Source organism: Aquila chrysaetos, chromosome 4 (genome assembly GCF_900496995.4).
Source record: "Aquila chrysaetos chrysaetos chromosome 4, bAquChr1.4, whole genome shotgun sequence".
NCBI classification, from domain to species: domain Eukaryota; kingdom Metazoa; phylum Chordata; class Aves; order Accipitriformes; family Accipitridae; genus Aquila; species Aquila chrysaetos.
The window spans coordinates 49,736,543-49,757,593 of record NC_044007.1 but is presented as its reverse complement, the minus strand read 5'-3'; the positions used below and the strand labels follow the sequence as shown (position 1 = coordinate 49,757,593).

The 21,051-nt window shown below is 39.7% G+C and overlaps 2 long non-coding RNA genes across 3 annotated transcripts; one reads left to right on the top strand and one right to left on the bottom strand.

Moving 5' to 3' along the window:
* Nucleotides 1–236: 236 nt before the first annotated feature.
* LOC115340714 lies at nucleotides 237–9,150 on the bottom strand. Its single transcript, XR_003923141.2, has 3 exons — nucleotides 9,039–9,150; nucleotides 6,059–6,121; nucleotides 237–544 (listed from the first exon to the last, which is right to left on the bottom strand). It is a non-coding gene; the product is annotated as an uncharacterized LOC115340714 (long non-coding RNA).
* LOC115340713 lies at nucleotides 8,927–15,796 on the top strand. 2 transcript variants are annotated; one of them, XR_003923140.1, is made up of 2 exons: nucleotides 8,927–9,452; nucleotides 10,781–15,796. It is a non-coding gene; the product is annotated as an uncharacterized LOC115340713 (long non-coding RNA). The 2 variants fall into 2 exon arrangements; XR_003923139.1 differs by having other exon boundaries at nucleotides 10,778–15,796.
* The last annotated feature ends 5,255 nt before the right edge of the window (nucleotides 15,797–21,051 follow it).

Genomic DNA, 21,051 nt, shown 5'->3' with positions numbered 1-21,051 from the left:
GGCCAACCAGCCACACACTCTGTTTGTATCTCCTCTTTTGGATGTCAAACAGAGGAGAAGAGCAGAGGCAGCTACGGACGATATACTTACTTCTTGTCAAGGGGGGATATTTCTATTAAAAGAGCAGAACTCTCTCCTGATACAGTCAAGGTCTCTCGGAGTTGTCAAGGTAGATACTCTTTTAAAATATACAGCTTCTGACAAAACAAACAGAAGTTTTCCATGGGAACAGAGCAGTCAAAAAGACTATTCAACCTTTATTTTAGGCAGACTGTACAGTGTTAAGGACAGGTCAAGAATAATGAGCTGTGATTGTAAATCATGTACAAGAGAAAGATGTAGCGATGTGTCATTTCAATCAAGGGAGAGTGAGTTGGAAGAGTATTTGTCTTCTGTCTTGTCAGGGAGAAATCTGTTTCCTCCTGCAGCATCATCATCACCCTGCAGCAGATATCGGTCTCAACTGGCAGGTTCTGCTCTTGTTTCCAGGCCTCCTGAGAAGGGGAAGAGCCCACTGTAGCTTTTGATCTGCTGCAAAGCTGGACTGCAAAACAACAGACTGGGCATTGCAATGTGGTGAAATAAAAGCCACCAGCAATTAAACAGAATATTCATGACAGTGATTGAAGATCACTTTATTTCTTGCTGCCTTTGTTTAAAGAATGTCCTTTCCATATACTCATAATGTACACGACAAATGACTACGTGGCTGTGGGGGAAATACATAATGCTTTCTGACTCTGATCGAAGGTTGATCACCAAATGATTAAAGCATAGTTGTTTAAGGTTACTCCCAACAAGGACCTGCTAAGTTCTTTGTTATTGATAATTTTTGGGCAATTACACCAAAGTATGTTAAGTATGCAAAGAGAAAAACTTTTTAACATAGTATCTGAATTCATGCATGTATGCATGTATAAACATATCTATGTATAAGCAATATTTTAAATGTCTGTCTGACAAAGAAATGAGTATGGAAATTAGCATAAGCAAATGTAAATGAACACACATTGTTTGCATGAGCACCACATTCTGTCTCATTGGAAAATTTGAACCTAGTGGCTAAATAAATTCTGACAAAGGTTCAGGGTATTTTTTCCTTCTTTTTTTTCTGGGGAGGAAGGGAGCACCAGCAGGTGTGATCTGGCAGCACAAATAAGAAAAATAAAACAACAAAAAAGCTTAATGCAACAAGTTGGAACACCTTGATCTCAGTGGAAAATAAATGCTTACCGGTTGAAGTCTGCTCTCAGGACTCTTCCCTTTCCAGAGACCCTATGGATTTTGTAATCGATTAATTTGAATTGGAATTCATAGGGAATTATCGAGTCTGACAATCTGAGAACTCAGCTTTTTAAAACAGCTCTTCAGGGCTGCTAACCTGTTTGTGATATATGCTCTCTTCTCAAGTAAAACCCCAGTTATTTTAAAACAGAGCAGAACTAAAAGCACTATGAACAATCAACAGATCTGATTACAAATTTCATGGCCTGATTCACCCCTGCTCTGCTTCAATTTTGGAGCAGTGTGAATCCAGTGCTCTTTATCTCCTCACCCCAGACACAATCTGGACTAGCACAGCAAGGAACAAGTTTCTGGGAGCTTAAGCTTGTTCTGCTTTATTCGTTTTTCTGGTTTTGAGAGCAGCTGTCTTTGACATTTGTGATCTTTCCTAAAAGCATGACCATAGTGATCATAAGGGCTTGGTGAATTTATTAACCCTACTTGATTAAATCCTCCTTTGACTCCATTTTGAAAGAATTAGTCCAGGAACACACATTTAGATCTCCTCTACCACGTATTTGCCAGAGGTAGGATGAACTTTGTAAGCATTTTGTTCCTGCTTTGGACTCAAACAAGAAATACTAAAATATGTACTGTAGACCACTAAAACCAGCAGTTAAAACCTCATTGAGATTTCTTACTCCAGGTCCTGAACTTTAAAATGGATCATCTAATGGTACCCAGCTTCCTTTGCAGTCCAGGAATAAATGTGTTACCCTGGCTTGACAGTTAAGTGATATTTTGAGGGACCCAGAAGTGGTTATGTGTTACCTGGGAACAATGTTTTCCTGATAAAAAATCCTGTGATGAAGGGGGCTGTATTTTAGTCATAGCATCAGATATTTCAGAAAAAAGATGAAGGTTATGAGATCTCCAATGCTGTAAGTTGTGGAAATTATCCTTTCATTGCATCTGCTTAGCTATTAGCAATGATTTCTTTTGTTTAAATATGACCCGAACTCTCCTCTCCTTCTCTCCTTGCTTTTTTTGAGTGTTTTGTTTTCCACAGAAAACATTAAGTTAATCCTTGATAATCCAAGAAAAAAAATAAAGGCAATAGTTCAAACCCTTTTGCGTGTGTTTAGAAAAATGAGATAAAACTCTTAATTTTCTATCCAAATTCTAATAAATACTATGCGACGTATAACTCAGAAATGTTCACAGCACATGAATGGGCTGCCCCTGGAAATTGCGTGGCTTAAGTGCAGCATACACTGGCAATTGTAACATGGATTAGATGCAAAGGAAAGGGAAGAATTTCTTATCACATTTCAAAGCTTCTTATAGTACAGTACCTTCACCTATAATTGCCAGCCAAGATGTTACCATGGGGCCATGGATTGTTATTTAAAAGGCTTATAAAGGTTCTTCTTTCCTAAAAATAATGATGAAATTAAACATTGTCATTTAAAACCTTTTAAAAACAGGCTCCTTATCTTCTCCCATTCAGCAGCAGTGCCTGGCTTAGGGAAGCGAAGAGGATGTGCATGATTAGCTAATGTCAGATGATATCCTAAATGACACTGTGTAGAGATTAAGACATTTGGATTTTTCTAAATGTGTATTTTAGTGCTATATAAAGGTGCTAAAATGACAGCTCTGGAGGCTGAAGTCTCCTTTTTACCCAGCAATGGACAGAGGACAGGATCATTCAGTCTTTGCTTCATTCAGGCTATTCTTCATCTGTCTTCTACAGCTGCCGTTCAGTTTCCAGTCAGCCAAAGTTTGCAGTAAGGATTTACTGGGACACTTTAAAAATTAGATTAAAGGTGAAAGACCACTGATATCTTTTACCTAGGACATCCACTATCAGTAGCTTTTCTTACTTGAATCCATGGTCTCGTAATCTAGAGGTAGAGACTGATTTTCTGATAATCAACTACATCTATAAAATTAACTTCATTGTTTACCTGCTTTCTAGCTGAAAATGTACCTTATAACATGCAAAGCCTTGAAGACAGGTTTTGGTGTGAAAGTGTATTTGAGAAGAGGCTGGAAACAATTTCCAGAAGTGAAGAAGCTGATTTACATTTAAACAGACTCTTTCTTCAGAAAGGAAGTTTACCTGGGATAAACTGCTGGGTGGGAATGTCTTTTGAAAGGATGTTAATTGTACCTTGGTTCAAAGAACTCTTTGAAATTCCTGTAATGCAATTATGCTAAGTTAGAGGAAGTTAAAGGATTGTGTATTGGCAAAAATGCAGTTAGAATCCCAGTTGAAGTCATGTGTCAGAAGTGCTATTGATGATAACATTGACACCTGCCTCTGGTAACTTCAAAGTCTGTGCTCTCTGTATGAAGTTCACTGAGCTCAGCTAGCAAAAAGACAAACCAAGACAGAGACACCGGTCCAGACCTTCAAGAAGTGTAAATGGAGCTATGCCACTTAACAACAGCACATCAAAACCGAGCTCACCACCTTTTAACATAGAGAATACAATGACTGCACTCTACCAAATGAAGCCCAGCATCTGTAGACCTACAGCTGTTAGTCATAGAAAGGGATCTCTGTGACTATCTGCTTTCTCCATGCTGGTGGAAAAAATGAATTTGCTCTGTGTGAGTTTCTGAGGAAAGAATGAGTGTAAAAGACAGCTTCCACGTTGGTTTCTGAAGGCACTGAGGTTGTAAATGTTTCTGATGTCTTCTGGGCATGAGTTCCACCCTTGCAGGGGGCAATGTTCAGACAGTGACGGCAGGTTTTTTGTCTGTCCCACAAAGTGCTTCAGCAATAATGAATGAAGTCTGAACTGATGAACGCACCAAGAACTCAACCTCTGGGAATAAAACTCATTATTCTATGTCTTCACCCAGGGTTTTGTAAGCTGCTGTTTAACAAAAATGTTTGTGTATTTTTAGTCTGCTGTAATAATTTCTCTATTTTTAAACACAAATCTGATATTTAATTGCTGCTCTGTTCTGCCCAGTTCTGTGAAATGACAAGCTAGAGCTGAAGAAGCCTAAGTATCTCCTAAGATCACACCCCTTGTTTGGATGGCTGTGTATGTGGAATAAGACAGACTTAGCAGAAGTCTAAAGGATGGGTATGTTAATGAAGGTGCTATTAATCTTCATAGCTGATTCCAGATTTTAAAAATAAGGCAGGAAAGGGCTAGATTTTTCTGCCCAAAGCACTTCTAATTATTTGGTTCAAAGTCTGCCCTGTCACAGAGGCTCTGCCTTTGGGTTCTGGTCCCTTGGTTTCCCTCTCTGTGCACCAACCAAAAAATGCAATGTTTCCCACCTCAGAGAGAAGCGTATTTCCTTTTTTTGAGAAAATCAGAGAATAGGAAAGGTGCAGAGCAGTCTGGGTCTTCCCCAGTTTGGAGGTCCCACACAGGTGAGGCACACAACAAGATCTAGGAACTAGAGAGCTCTTCTGGCTTCCTTAGCAGAGATGCAGCCAGCCTGAGCCCTCGAATGTTATGGGACCCAGGTCCTCACTCTCCAGTTTCAGTCTCTTATTGCTAATCTCCTCAGTATTGAATTCTGTCCGCAGCATAATTTAAGAGTAAGAGCTGTGGACTTCACATCAGGAAATAACGGTGGATTTCAGAATTTAGAATTTTACAAGGGAAAATGCCCACCCTGGTCACGCAGTCTTGTTGTGTACATACTCCAGAGGTGGTTTTGATCTGTTGTTCAAATGAATTGTCAGTGAAAAACCATATATAAGTGTGTTGAAGAGGAGAAAAAACACCCCAAATACTGTTATAGTGGAACTGAAAAATATAGAGTCATAGAAGCCAGATGACAAAAATAGATTATTTTTTCATGTAGTGCACTGCAGTTAATCCTTGTGCTCACAGTATACTTTATTTAGAATCACTGCAGAATTCCTCCTCTGATTTTTCTCCCTGAAATTAGCCTGTAGTGCTATTCTTCAGACTTCACAGGAGCCTAAAGGTATTTGATTTAATTTATAGCTATAAGTTTTGTTCTTTGCTCATTTATTTTAATCACTGTTGGTTTTTTCTCCCTTTGACTATCCTAAGAGTTTTGTTCTGATACATCATTGGTTATTATTATCTAAACTGTTCTCCACTGAATTTGGGTTCCCTAAAATTTCAAGTACAGCAATTTCATTTGAGAATGAGTATCATTAAATGAAACTGCTGGATTAAACTATCTCAGAAGCAGAATGTGCAGTTATAATTTTTATATAATGTTTATAATGGTAACTCCAATCATGATGCTAACACCTGAGTATTTTCTGAGAATTTTCAAACCAGCATTTTTAGAGATATATTATTTTAAAGATTATGTAAATGTTCTAGAATTGTAAAAAATTGTAATAATGTGCTAAGTTGGGGGTTTTTTGTAAACATTAGAAATGCACAATTTCATAATGTGTTCAAAGTTAAACCAAAATATTTCACTGGATTATGTAAAAATATTTGGATATTGAATTTTTTAAAATTAACATGATCGATGCCTATTGCAAGAAAAAATAGAATAGCATATTCCACGAGTTGAAGCTGACTTATCAATTTGTATTTACTTAGGTAATTATTACTTTTCTGTGTGCTATTACATTAATATTTTTAGATATTGTATGGTTTGACATTTTGGTTCCAACTGTAGACAGGCAACTATGCCTTCAGATGGGTCTCTGCCAGCTAAAAATATGGTCCTAGACAAGTACATACAAACTCCACATTAGTATTAGTGACACCCAGAAATAGATTGCTGCATTGAAATAACTGAACTCCAAAAAGTTCTGTAGCTCATCCATTATTAAGCTAGATCTTAACTTGCATACTGAATAGCCTACATATCCGAAGGGTCAACGGCTGCTTCCATTAGAGAACTGTGGTCTGATACAACACTGCAGCTCCTAGAAATTTAGCAGCACAGGATACAGGTGAAAAAGGAGTCTTTGGGTCATGGAACCAGGTCCTCACACCATGGTGCTTTTCATGGACAATGACATCATGGAATACATTTTATAAACTGGCTAAGTTCCAGCTTAAAATTGACCATTTACTTGATGCTTACACTATCAGAAGGCTGCTCCAGACTGTGACTCCTCCATAGTCAGAAAACTTGACATTTAAAATTTAATCTATCATCAGTGAGTCACAGCTTTGTCTTAAACTCAATGCTGGCGTGTCTAGCATTGCAGTGGAAGTCGGTTCACCTCTTCCCGAAAAAAGCCAGTGGAGGGTCCCTGAGCAGAAGGATGAAAACCTTCTCAGTCTTGCTAGAACAGAGTGAACACAAACACTTCTGGTCGCTGCCAGATAATCTCTCTAATCTAACTATTGGATCTCACTCTGCATGAGATGAATCAGATCTCTGATGGCAAATAAAAGCATTGTTTGCATTGGTGTGATTGCTGATCTCCTTTTCAAAAACCAGAGGGATGTTTAATTCTTTTGCATACCAAACTGAATATGAGGCAGCACTCCAGGTACCTTACTGGTTCAGAGTTAAAGGACTGTAGAGGATGTGGCTGCCTTGCAGAAAAGAGATTTAGAAAAGGAAAGGTTAAGATTTTAAGTATTTTTCTCCCTACTTTAGTCTGTACATTACATTTGCAAGTTCCACTTAGGTAAGTCATAAAATTGTAGGAACACATTTTAGCCACAATGGATTACTTGTAGGCTTTTTCATCTCCCTCTGCCTCTACTTAAACTATTACTCCTGAGACAGGTGAACCTGTATTTGTTGTGTCAATATTGGTGAACCAGTGTTGCCAATATTTTTGTACTCTGCACACAGAGAGTAATGTCCTGCGAGCCGAAGATGCACTTGAGAATACTTCAGCCCTGGCAGTCAAAGGTTTCACCAACATTGCTTCACTGAGGACAGAAAATTCAGTAGTAGCTGACTTGCAGGGTTCCCAAAAGACCATTTTATTCTGAACCTAGGGTGTGAGAACTTTTGCTTTTAAACCATTGTGCCAGGTAGTTGGAGCAAAAGAAGTTATAAAAGCAGCATTTACTTATCTGGATTCCTTGGATTTCTCTGCTGCTGTTTATAATGGGATAATCTGGTGCTCAAAAAAATGTGAAAAAGCCTTTTGCAGAAAGCAGTAGAAAGACATTTTATGTTCCTTTTTACTGATTACCTTTGCTTGAAGCGAGGGAACAATTATTTTAAGTGGATTACTTCCAAAGAATAACTTAATTTGATAATAAAACAAATACTACTTTCCCATTTATTGATGAATCAAGCAAGGTAATTGGATTTATAACTTCTGAATCTATGAGTAATCCTGTTTCTAAATCACATATGTGTTTCCTCCTCTGCTTTTATGTTCATCAGGAGATGACACTTAGTTATTCCTTCTCTTTCTGGCAGAAATTCACTGTTTTGAATCAGGACAGCAATGGTCTTCTGCACTGCTGCTGAGCTCAAAATAGAGCTAATTTATACTTATGCAATATACATCCTTGCTGGAGAAAAGTGAGCTTCAGTCATTCTGAGTAGCTAAAAATACTAGTTAATTAAAACAGATCTTGCATTAATATCTAGAATATGCACAGTAACAGTGGAACGTTATGGTACTGTTTTGTACTACTTCATAGCAGGGGCCTGGAAGCTGAGAGGGCCCTGGAACATATATCCCAGCCTGGTATGTAGGAGACGCCTTTGGTGGGCATATACAGCTAATCTGAGAAGTGGCCGTGCCAAGTGTTATTGACGCTTCTCCTCTCTCTGCTTTTTAGCTTGATACCACAAATCCACCATGCTGAATATTTAGAAGATTATAGATGATTTAAGACATAATAAAATCACAGAAGATTTTTCACCTAACTGAATTAGTAAAATGCTTATTTTTACCAGTAATTAATCTTGTAGCAGTTTATACTCCTAGAGCATCTTTCACCTGGAGATCTCAGATCAGTTTGCAAACATTAGGTAAACTTCTTAGACTCTGTACTTAAATACTTCATTTGTTTTACAGGGATGGCCTGCACCTACAATGGTCTACCAGTATAGCTATACCTATTCATACCAATGCATTTCTGAAGTGGAAATGCTACTTACGTTAGAAAAACAGTTCCTCTTTTGGTACAGAATAAAATCTGTTTCTTGAGGAACTATGTCTGCATGTTCTGGTTTAAAGTGTGAATTCTTTTCATACCTCTATTCAACTCAGTAATGTCAGCAAAACTTTTAAGAGTAGATCAAATCATGAACTGAAAGCACTAAAAAAGCTCATTCAAACTTGGATTATTTTCTTATGTAAAGGGCAAATGACCCTTGTGCTCAAAATACATTACTTTATTGATGGGATTCATTGATCAGTATATGCCCTTGGTCCCATTGATAAAGATGGAAATCTGTTACATTCCCCAGCTTCACCACCTTTACTCTCTGCATCAGTGTTGCCCTCTTGGCTGATAAAGCACTGCTCAGAAACAGACTTCCAGAGCTGAAAGAACACATCTGTAGAGCCTGAATTGAATAGCCAGCTTCTGTCATTTGGAACTGTAACAAAATTGCATCTGCTGAAAATCACACAGTTTTGCTAGCTATCATGGTTTTACCGTGGATCTGATAATCTTGAGACATTTTTCCTGGTCTGCCAATGTCAGCCATGTTCTTTAATGGTGGTCAGCAGTGAATGATAATGATTCACTTGGCAGTTTCCAGGGTTTCCAGCCTACCAAGCCCCATTGTGGTTTACAGCTGAAACATTTTGATCGAACTTTTCCACTTGTAGATACCACTTGAAGCCAGTGCTGCACCTCCATATTTTTTTTTCAGACGAGAATGGAATGTGTTGTTTGAACTGAAATTACATTCTGGGGTAGAATAGAAGAGGGCAGAAGGAAAGACATGTTATTTGTTAGGATAAGTATGCTATGGGTTTTGTGGTACTGTGGGAAAGCTTGCTCTTGCTGCGTCTACTCAGAATCCCAAATCCCACATCCACATCACCTTGATTCCCACCACGTTTTCCTCTGTGCCTCCTTCCACACAGTGACAGAAAAAGCCAGATTTTTTTTGACTAATCTAATGTACTTTTTTCTCCTCAGTCTCTTCTGTCTCTCCCCATTGCTTCCAGAAGGGGAGGGACTATTTCTCTCCATTACAGGCCATCATAGGGCTTTCTGACATCACTTCCAATGCATTCCTTGCCTCCATTCACCCAGGAAGAATCTGCTGCGTTTTGATATCTGTCTCAGGTCACTCATCACACAGCTATGTGCCAGGTCAGTGCCAGTGAGTTGTCTTGCATGGCAGAGCTTTGTTATACAGACTGGTGGATCAAGTTTCACATGTTCAAAAGGAGTCGGTGTAAAGACAAAGAGAAACTGCATATGTTTCAGTGCCAGTAACGCATAAACTACCGCATCATCTACACAGCATGAATATCTTTATCCAGCTGTGTTTATATATTATTTTCATTAATTATGGGTGTTCCTAACACTTGACAAAAACAAGGACTTTTTTTTTTCTGTTAGTTTGCCTTTTTATTAATCCATTGTTCTTCGAAAGAATAATATCCCCCTCCCCCGCCATTAACTGGCCAGTGATACATCACTTTTTTAATAAATCTCAGAATGCAGCCCTGCAAACCACTGCTCTTTGGATCATCACTTATGAAAGAAGATACCTTCTTCTCTTGTCCACCATGAATTAAAATAAAATTGCTTATAATCCATCCTTTAAAGCCCCGTGGTCAAATTTATTCCTGGCATCACAGCGCAGGAAAGAGCATAATTGCACCATGCATGAACCTAGTCTCATAAGTTTAGCTGTGCTTTGAAAGCTTTTTGATGTATGTGTTGTATTTTATTTATAATTTTTTTTTTGTTTTGCTTTTTTAATACCAAGGCTGTTTGAGGGCTGTATTAGTAACTTGAACTTTGTAATGCTGACTGCAGCAGAACCCTAATAAAGCTAAAGGCATTTTAGCCTTTGTCAAAGATTACACACAGTGTATAACCAGCAAAAAAATAGTTATTTTTCAGAGATATGCATTTTGAGAGATTGGAAGTACTTGTGCATTTATTGACTACAGGGAAGCTGTTTGAATTCAGACAAATGCATTTCACACAATTCATTTCAGGGCTGATTCATTTTATCTGCGTGTCTCCTGTGCCAAGTGGGAACATTAGGCCTCTTTAAAAAATGATGGGGGATAATAAATGCTCCAGGCATTTGTTTTGCTGAAATGAAGTAATGGCAGAGAACCATATGGTGAAATATATTTTTAATTACTTTTCAACAATGTTAAATGTTTTTTCCTTATTTTCATATTTAATGTTCTTGATCAAGCTTGCTAAATAGGCAGCTCTTATGGAACACACCACTTTGTGCAATAACACATGACTAATTTTATGGGCAATATTATATATCACTGTGTATCCGCAACATATTAGCTGTAGAACTTTGTTTATGATGCTTTGTGCCATCCAAGGAAGCTGGGAGGGGGGGGGTGTCTGTTTTGTTCCTATTTTATTTTTTCCTCTGAGCCCACAGCTCTCAACATCTTTGCTTTAATTTTCTTATATTTTTGTTTGTGCATGTAAAGCAGGAAGTATGCTGCTCTTCTGGTAGACTAAACAAAAGGAAATCCACCTGGGACGGAGAGGAGACACTGGTATCCCTTTTAACAACTTCACTTCTAAATCACCCTTCCATCCCCTGCCTTCATCTCCCTCCCTCTAGCACAGATGCCAAACTAAAGCAAAGCGAACACAAACAAAGGACACCTGTTCCCAGCCCTACTAAAGAGAGAAAAGCTGCTAGCGCCTAAAGGCTAAAGCTGAGCTGAACGTATTATGGCTACAGAAGTTGGCTAGGCTGCAGATATACCTGCGCAAGGGAAATATGAGCCTATCGCACAATGCCAGCAAATAACAACTAAAAAGTAACTTACGTCACAGGAGGATGGCAGGGGGAAATCAAGGTACAATTATCACCACTCCTCTGCGCCCATATATCATCTTGTTGGCATGTACACAAGTGTTCCTTCAATATAAATTATTAAAAAAAAGTAAAAAAAATGGTAATTTGCTGTCAACACTTACAGCAGGCGACCACACTCTCCCCTCACTTGTTACAGAGCTCGCACAAATTCTTCTTTTTTTGCAGACGTCATGGTCATCATCAGTGTGAGCAGAGGGATGCTTCTTGTAGCATGCCCTGGAGATCAACAGACCCAAGCTATTTCAGACCAGTGAGTCCTTTCCAGAGCTGAGAGCTCCTCACAGAGACTGCTCTGCAACCATCACCTTCTTTTTCAGCTTGAGTGGCTTTTCTTCTTGCAGCCGTGGCAGTACGGCAGAAAGGAGATGGGATAGCTCTCTCGCGTGTCCAGCACTCCTTTTCTCACTGCTAGTGATTCAAAGGATTAAAGCAGAAGGATATAAAGCAACAGATGGGGATTTCATTCATTTCCCGTGCTTTGAAAACAGACTCTAAGAAATACATCCATTGTTATTGTGACCTCCAGTACGATGAATGCAGATTTCAGTTTGAGATGGGAGGGGAATGTTGCTGGGTCCAGGGAAGTGGGCACCACAGTGGAGAGAAATGCTCTGGTGATATTTTATCCTCATTATTCAAGCAAAAAGTCAGTTTGTAGCAAAGGTCAGTGCATCAAAGATGTACAAAATACTCCTGTTTTTCTCCATCCCTTCCCCTTCCCCTGCGGATCCAGCGCAGAGGAGCAGAAGCCAGAGGGGGTGGCAGTGGAAGAGGTGAACCCCAACTACGGCTCCTGTGGCAAGGTGCTGGGCCCTCAGGGCTGCCCCTGGTACTGGAAAAAAAACCCAGCAAACAAACAGAAAACAGAAGCAAGAAGTTGCTTGTGGGAGAAGGAAGGCCATGGCAATCGGTGGCCTGGCTCCCATGCCGCCTGAAGCCGTGGAGAGGGAACTGGCTGGTTCTGAAGCTGCTCATGTGATTTTTGGGACACACTTTTATGGCAGAAGAGGGAACTGTAGCCTTTCCACCCCTGATCAGTGGGGCAGCCTTGTGTGGGTGGTCTATGGAGAGGAAGGAGAGGATTACCCTCAGTTCCCTGTCTCCCCAGGTTGCTCGTCGGAGGGCTCCCGGGGTGAACCTGGGGCTTCAGTCCTAGGGCAAGGGGTGGAGGAAACAGTCTCCAGAAATGGCCTCATCCTTCTTTTAACAGATCCAAAGGGAAAGATGAGTCCCATGGAAGAGGCTTTTCCTTCGGAGTTTCATAACCTAGGAGTGCTGTGGAACTTCCAGAAGCCAGATGTGATAGAGGACATTAGCTTTTCCAGAGTCTTCACTTTTAATCTCCACCTGTGAAGAATTGGGTCAATTCTGCATGGCCAGAGACAGCAGTTCCCCTTGCACTGTAGCTTCGAGTACTGGAGATAACACTTCCTATAAATCAAGACAGGCTGTAAAAAGTGACAAAAACTGTGAAGTTCAGCTTGCCAGGAAACTGTTATCGTGTATGTGTATTTTTTTTAGAAAAAAAACCCATTTAATATCCACATTCCATTTTGTCAATTTTTCAAAACCCCTGACAGGGATGTGAATGTTGCTCAAGAGCTGTTACATATCGTGATTATAATTTGTTCTTTTTGAAGAAGGTGATGTCTAAGTTGTTTTTGATGATTATGTTTCCTTGGTCTATATTTATTTGAAAGGCACTTTTCAAACCTGAGAATTGTTTCCAAACAGTATGCATAAATGATTAGTACTGCTTGCAGTCGTGCAGTTTGATCCCTATTCCCTTTAGATGTTAGTCTAGATGTGAAGACAATGCCCTACCTCGTGCAGAAAGAATAGATCTTAACTGCTGCAACAGCTGAAAGAGTTGGAATGATTTAAAGATAAAACCAGCCACTTCCTATAGAATCAGTCAGAGCTCTGGGTTATAAAATCCACCGTATACTTTGCATGTGCTAACGATGTGGTGTTTACTAGCAGAATGCTGTGTAAATGACTAGTAAATACCATGGCTTCAAACACACAGATTTCCTGTTTTGAGCTTCATCCTATGGTCTACATGCAACTTGGTCCTACTTTGCGGCTGCTATGACACAAACCCTAAATTATCTTCTAATTTTTCAAATTCAGAAGAAACTCCATTTATTTAATTGTTTAATGCCTCTCTGAAGAATCAAGGCATTTTACCCTAGGCTCACCAGAATGAATACTTATCCCAGACGTCTGCCTTCGAAAAGAAGGTTCTTCACCGAGCCAGTAAGGAAAATATTTTGTGAGTGTTGCATTTTTTTTCCCAGCTAAGTGACAAGGAGCATTTAATTTTGGATAAAATAGGTGTATATATTTTCTTCTTGTCATTTTTTGTTTAACTCCATTATTAGTGTCCTCCACCATTTGAAAACCAGGAAGGAACAACTTTTCTTGAGAAAAGAATAGGTAACCACCTAGTGAAATGTCAAAACCGAAGAATCATTGTGTTTTGATAGCACGTTATGTACTGAAGTCTGTATAGCTCTCCATACGTTCTGGTACATTTTAGACTTGTATTTATTTGGAAAAAAAACCCAGGGAACAATTGTTGCAAAAATTAGCACAGGTTCCAGAAGAGATATATGAGTAGAGGGACTGATTTTTAAGGGTGCAACCATAAGATACATGTGAAATGAGCACAAACTAATTTTATCTTTGTCAGCACTAGCTGCAGTGTGGTCTGATAGCTTTTATACTCTTTGCTGGTTTTTGACCAGAGTCTTCCCCTCTGGAGATCCAGTTCTTGGAGCCGTTCTTTCTCCTCCCCCATCTGATCTGATACCTGTTTCCAAATTTAATGTGCTTTCTATCCTTTGGTTCTTAAATGACCTCTCTTTTCCTTTTACCTCTTCTGTTATTTAAAGCTGCAATGTATATTAAAACTCACAAAACAGGCCCAAGGCAAACCAAGCCGCAAACTGTATCTATGTAATACGGGCATGTGTGATTGGGAACAACAGGACAGAGTTTCTTTAGTTATTGTGGGGACATTCATGTAAGAGGCAAACATCATTTAAACAGATGTTCTTCTGAAATGCAGAAAAGGAGCTGGATTGTGTCTCCCCTGCTTGGTGACAACATGTCTTGAAGTACACCTGATGCCTCAGTCCTTTTGCATGCCAACTTGTGGCTGCAAAGCTGGAGGGAGGGAGGAAGCACATCCTGCAATTTTACTACGGGAGAAAATAACAAATATCTCAAATCAGACAACTACTGAGGGGCAACGCAGCACCGTTATGCATGGAGATGGAGGATGGCACAGCTGGAATCATGCATGATGGTATCAGGTGGCACTAAAATGTTTACCTGTGGTTGCTGTGAGAGTGGAGGGAGGCATTGCCATGACTTCTTTAGTCCGCCAATAGATCCATTCCTAGTCCTTCAGCCTTCTTCTTCCTTTAAAGAAACGGAGAACGTCCTTCAGAAGTCCACTGTTCATCTATTTAAAATTATTTGTAAATCCTTTGCTGAAATTGGGCTTGCGTCAGAAGTGGGCTGAAAGAAGCAATGAGCCAGAGCTGTGAGACAGACCAGATAGAGTCTGTATAACATGTACCCCCCTAAAAATAGTTACTGTCTTCTTCTAAAAGCAGTAACAGAATATAAGTTGTAAACTTGATGTTCTTAGATTGTCAGTTTGGCTCTAACTAAGCTACCATTTAAGGCCAGTTTGTACATGGGGTAGGAGTGTTAAAAAAATAATCGACGCTAGCTGCTTTCATCAATCACTTTCCAGTGAATGATTTTCTATTTAATTCCTGCTAATGTTTGTCAGCAATTTTCTCATGGATCTTTTTGCACTTCTTCTTTTTTTTTTTTTAACTCTTTCTTTGTTCTGGTAAATTTGCCTGCTAAAGAAACTGTTTTATTTCATGGGCCACGCTGGAAGAATGCCTGTGACTGCCCAGGTGAGGACTTGCTCCAAGTCAGAAATGCTTTTATAGTCAGCTAAGAAGGAACAAATACACACCCCCAGAACCACGAATTTCAACACCTCTTCTGGCAGCGCATGCAAGACAGTATCATTTTTGAAAGCATAATAGTACTTCTAAAGTCAAATTAAAGATCTTACTTTCAAGATATCTTATTTTCTGTTCCAAATAAGCTGCAGTCTACAGTATAACTCTGTCATCCAGAAGAAAGCCTGAAATTAAGAGAAACATTATATGATCCTAGCATCTATTATGCATCTTTTTATTTGTTGAAGGCTTGCTGTAGAATCTGCTTGTTTCCAAGGAATGAAGATTGCTTATTATCCCGGATAATGAAAGAGCATGTCGTCATCTATAATTGTTAGTTTAGGATACTCACTGTACCCTTCTATTATAAATAGGTTTGCATTAAAAAAGGTTCAGCAAAGGAAGCAGCTTTAAAAGATTTTCTTAAAAAAAGAAAGTTTGCAAGTGAAATTTATGCATTTTTGACTGCAAAATATATTGGAACAAGTTTCTTAATTGACAGATTGTAACTTGAATATGTATGCTATTTACTGAATGCAATCTGTGAATATTACAGCCTTTTTTCAATGATCATAGAAGTGTGCTTCTATATATACCTAAGTACATAAATATACCCACCTGTCTATGTATGTCTGCATATGTAGGTGTATTGTATATGTGCTTATTGCTTTTCTTAACACAGAGTTTGCAACAGCTAGGCATTTTTTCAGGTCTATTCCTTGGTTTATTTCCCCTGATTAATCTCTTGTAAGATAATCTTTACAGGGTAAGAAGGTTTGCATTAACACCCTCTGCCTGAATATGACAGCTCTGAAAACAGCAGCTGTATGGGGTCAGTCATGACATCTAGAAATCAAAACTATATGGGCCTTAGTCACAGCTCACGAGAAAAACACTATCTGCTGGAAATTGACTGCCAGACAGCCTATATTTGGTAAGTGGCACTAGACTATATGTCACACTTTCTACGGCAGTAGTATTTGACACACATACAAAAGTATCTATACGATAAAAAATAAAAAAAAAAAGGGAGGAAAAAAAAGAGAAATCTACTCCGAACTCTAGGAGGAGGATATTAAAATTATTCAGCTAGAAGGACATTCTCAGAGGAACAAATGTTTGTGCCTAAAGGGTTAGAAAACCAGTTTAGACCTAAACCCCCGTGAACATCAGGTATTCAGAGCTGTTAGCTCTTTCCGCAGTTGCAGAAGTGAGCTTTAAAGCTGTGACTGCAGTCAGCCAGTAACAATTTATGCTTGCACGGAAGAAAAAAACCTCAGCATTGGAACAGTAAACCAAAGAACTACAAGATTAAGAAAATGAGAACTTTTCTAATAAGGAAAATGATAGTAAAAAACAGTGTTAGAATTGGTATCAGCAGTCAGTATAAGAGTTCATATAAAACTCTCCTCTTGCTATCAGTCATGGATTTTTCATCCAAGCCAAGATAGCCTTCATCCATCTCACTGACACGTCCTGCCAGGCTCAGGGTAACTCAGCCTCTGTTTTGGATATCATTGCAGGGATGTCAGACTTGAGAAAGCAAGCTGCAAAATGGTTGCAGTTCATTTCAAAGCACACACATGTGCAACTCCCCCACGGTTAGCAGGTATAACGTGTCCCTGTGAGCACGCAGGCACAGTTGGGAGCCAGCTTTTGACTTCTGCCAGTGCCTAATTAAAATTATGCTAATTCTAACAATAAAATTACGACTTTGTAAAACAAAACAAAGAAATGCATTTACCACAATGCTAAGTATTTTATTTATCTATCGCTTCTCTTCACCTTCTGGCAGACAATTATGGGAAATGTCTACAGCAAAACTGTCATGGCAGTTCTTCAAACATTTATGTGGGGCTTTCAATTTAAAAAGCTTGAAAAAACACCTGTGCTTTTCTGGGCTACCTACATCCCATTTTTTTCCAAATCCCAGCCTACTGAAAGTGAAAATCCCCAAACCCTCAACCACAATGTAGCTCCTGCTGTACTCAAATATCTTTGCATGCAATGCTGAGCTTCCCAAACCATTTTAGCCATTCTTCCCATGCTTTATGGGGATCCTAATTCATTGCTCTCATGGTGTGCAGGAATAATGTTACTTTGTGAGGAGCTAGAAAGAAGTTGCCGTGCTTTGGGAGTTGACAAGAATCTCTCCTTCTACTTCAGAACTTTTGGGTCTCCATCTAATTAGCTTATACGTTGCTAGGAAGTAAGCACCATGCTGTGCTTGCTTGCTTGTATCAAGTCAGACACACTCCAGCACAGCTCAAGTGCTTTATAAAATATAGCTATAAGCATATTTTTTTTTTTTTCTGAGGTGGTGGTGGTGGGGAATGAGAGGAATGTTTTGATCCCATAATTCACCACTCTTAGAGAAAAGCAGAAAGATTCATATTCCAGCATTTAAATTGTCACAAGTTGAAAAGCTTGGATACCTGTTATTTATAGTGCCTCTATTGTTTTATTAGGGAATCAGACAGGAGGGATTTTCTCTGTAGTGTGGCAATGGCTATGAAATTGATCTTCAGGGGGAGGTAATCTTGACAGAATTTGCAACAACAGAACGTACATTCCCTTTCTGAAGCCATTTGATGTTATGAAAACTGGATGCTGTACTTGTGATGATAGAAAAGCCCATAATTTCAGGATAGTCCCAGCTCAGCAGCTGTGTCTTCCAGTGTTTCAGCCTTCAGGCTGTGTTCAGAACTGGAGTCCACAAATGAATGGAAGGTGATCTGTGAAAAAACTGGATATTCTGGAATAAAACCCTTAACTTCACCCTTTTCCATATATTTGACAGTGTTGTGTCACTACCTGCTTACAGTTCCTGTCAGCTCTTTTGCTGGATATGGGCATATGAGAGGGCCCTTCTTCCTTCACTTTTTCCCCAAAATGATAATGTGGTGCTGGGATTGAGGAAGGTCAAGAAATACAACCCTTTGTAGTTTGCGCACACACATAAAATTTGCACGCGCCCACACAGACTGCAAGTGCAACGTGTCTGTATTTGAACCTGAACCTGAATTCTTGGATCCAAAAGCTGTCACTGTGCCTGTCCACTCCCCTCCATGGTTTCCAGCATGGTATGGTCAGCGGTTCTCGCAGGTGGCACACATTTGGCAGGAGCCCTTCATGAGCATTGCTGCGGCTCCCCGGCTGCAGGGAGCACCTGGAAGTCCCCAGTTCGACTGAGAGCTGGAAAGCAGCCGATCCTCTGGCTTTGCTCCTCACAGGGGCTGACTGAGTTTCTCCTGATGTCTGTCTGGGTGCTGATATCTTGGAAATACCCCGAGTTGGTCTTTAGGCTTCACAGAAGTTGTGAATCCCACCTCACATCACTCCCACATCCAGGGGAATTTCACCAGGGTCTGGGACAGAGGAGGTTTTATTATGATTAGGGATGCTCTGTTACTGTTTACGGCGTTTAGTTGTCTTCGGCCAAGCGCAGAAGGGAGGGGAAGTTGGCCGAGTCCTAATGCTGTGACCTGGAGGAATTATTTCAGACGGAGAGGGTGGAAGTTTGGTTAAATTATCATTCATGAGACTGACAAGGAAATGGTCCTAATAGCATCAACTATCCCAACCTACTTGATCTGAGCTGTTGGGGTCCAGGTCAGTAGGTCATCACTGACTACAGAAGAGGATCATTTCTACCTTAATGAGGCAAAGATGGCTTATTTCCGTCTAACAGATGGCAGTGGATGTGAGTCATACATCTGTCTGGGATGTATTTTTCTGAACAAAGTAATTTGGCCAGCAGTTTCCAGTAGCTCCATGCTCTTCCCTAGGGTTCTAAAGTTTGTATGTACTTTATGGACTCTGGCCATATACTGTTATACCACATTTTGGAAGAAGGAAAGGAAGCATATAGTGCTAAAAATATTTTTATCTACATTTGGAGGACCACATTGTTACAAATCACAAAAGCGCAAATGTGGCACCTGCTTGAAGTCCTTATGATGCCTTTTTGCTCTTCATCTTTTTCCTGGCAATAGTCCAAACTCCAAAGGGAAAGGAAGCAGAGGATGCTCAGACTATTTGTATATTTAGCTAATATGACTTTTAGCTAAGTGACCATTAGCTAATATGGAGCTAACATGACTTTTAACAAGCTATTCTGAGAGTGCTGGACTTTTTGCTAATGGGTTTATGTCTTCTAGTTATTCATGACGACTGATTGGGATCTTTGCTGCAATGATCCCACAGTGTGGATTTCTTGGTGCCTGATAAAGTGAGCTTTTGTGATGCAAGTGGTACCTCAGAGCACGCAGAGAGTTTCTCTCTGGTGCCTCATTATGAGAAACCTGCAGAAAATTATCTTTGAGGTTTCTACCTTTCTTTGCAGTTGAGGTGAGCCATGGGATTCAAAAGTTGTGTATACACACTTGTATACAGTGGAACCACTCAAGCCTTGCTTCCAGAAGGAATCAGGCTAGAATGATATGATGACTCTAGGGCTGCAAGGAATTTCTGTTCAGAGATATCGCAAACTGACAGATTCAGAAGGTCTGTCTCAGAAGCTGATTTTTCTTTTGATTTTAAGAAGAGCTGCTTTCTGAAGGAAGTAATGGATTTTTTAAGTGAAAAAACAACTTGCTGAAAGTATTAAGTATTTTTTTTTTTTTTTTTTAGTGAAATATCAGCCTCTGGACATCACCAAACAGAGGGCTTTCCTGAGAATGCAGGATTAGTCTGGGATATGGCATTAGCTATCTCTTCCCTAAGCAAGTTTGAGCACTATTAAGGATAGTGAAACACCTGCTGTTTTTCAGCCTCTGTCATAAGGGGGCTAAGCTTTCTTTAAGCTTAGGTTAAGTTGAATTGAAACTAAAGCAAGGAACAAACCAGCAACCTTTACCATACCTGAGATTATTTTGATACAGGTCTAACTGAGGAAAGAAGATGAATCTAGATTCTATGTACATCCCTGAGAACATCATTTCAAGATACTCGTACCCACATTTCTAAGGAAATGCGGGTTATATGGCCACCACAAGTGTGTTCTAGTGTTCTCTCCAGTAACTTTCAAACCTGCTGGCAATTTCAACCAGATATGATGGTAAAGTAAAAATATGAAGGGTTAAAGAGCAAATAGCAGCAATTACTCCATTTCTCACAGGTAAGTATATGCTTGTAGGTAAAACTTGCCCTCCACCTCCCTTTCCAGCCTTAGACAGGCATGGCTGATGAGTGAAGTGCTTTTAAATAGCACCTCCCCTCCCATTTTTCCCCGTGTTCCTGGAGCTGTGCCTGTGCCAGACCACTTCTTGCAGACAATGAGTCTAAGCACTTGAGTATACAGCTATTTCACACCAGTTGGAATAATGTTGCCGATGTAACAAAAAAAGAAAAAAAAAAAGGAAAAAGCTTTTTTAAAATGTGTTTGATGCCTTTTCCCTTTACAAGATGACCAGCAGATTTATCAGCAGAGCCAGATTACTTGTGGAGAAAATGCTATGGAAGAAGGGAAGTGGATTGTTGTCTACATAGATTCACCTGTCTGCTGGACAGACTTTGATACACAACGAAACATGGTCTAGAGGCAGTTCTGTTATGCTTGGTCCTATACCAAGGCAAAGTGCAAGCTCAGTTGTTTAAAGGCACATATATGTATACATAACCTGTGTGTCAAAGATCTGGCTAAGCTTTCTGGCTAGACATTGACCAGACACTAGAATACGTGTGCCTTAAGCCTTGAAGTCTGAACAAAATCTGTATAGTCCTAGGATTAACTTCAGTCCTTGAGATTTGTCCTTGCTTCAGATTACCCTTTCCCAAATTTTAGCAAGCATAAGCATGCTGAGCTGCAACTAATTTCTCAGGTGCATGTGGTGCTGTAAACAAATTATCTTTATACTCTGCTAAATAGAGCAAGAAAATCTTC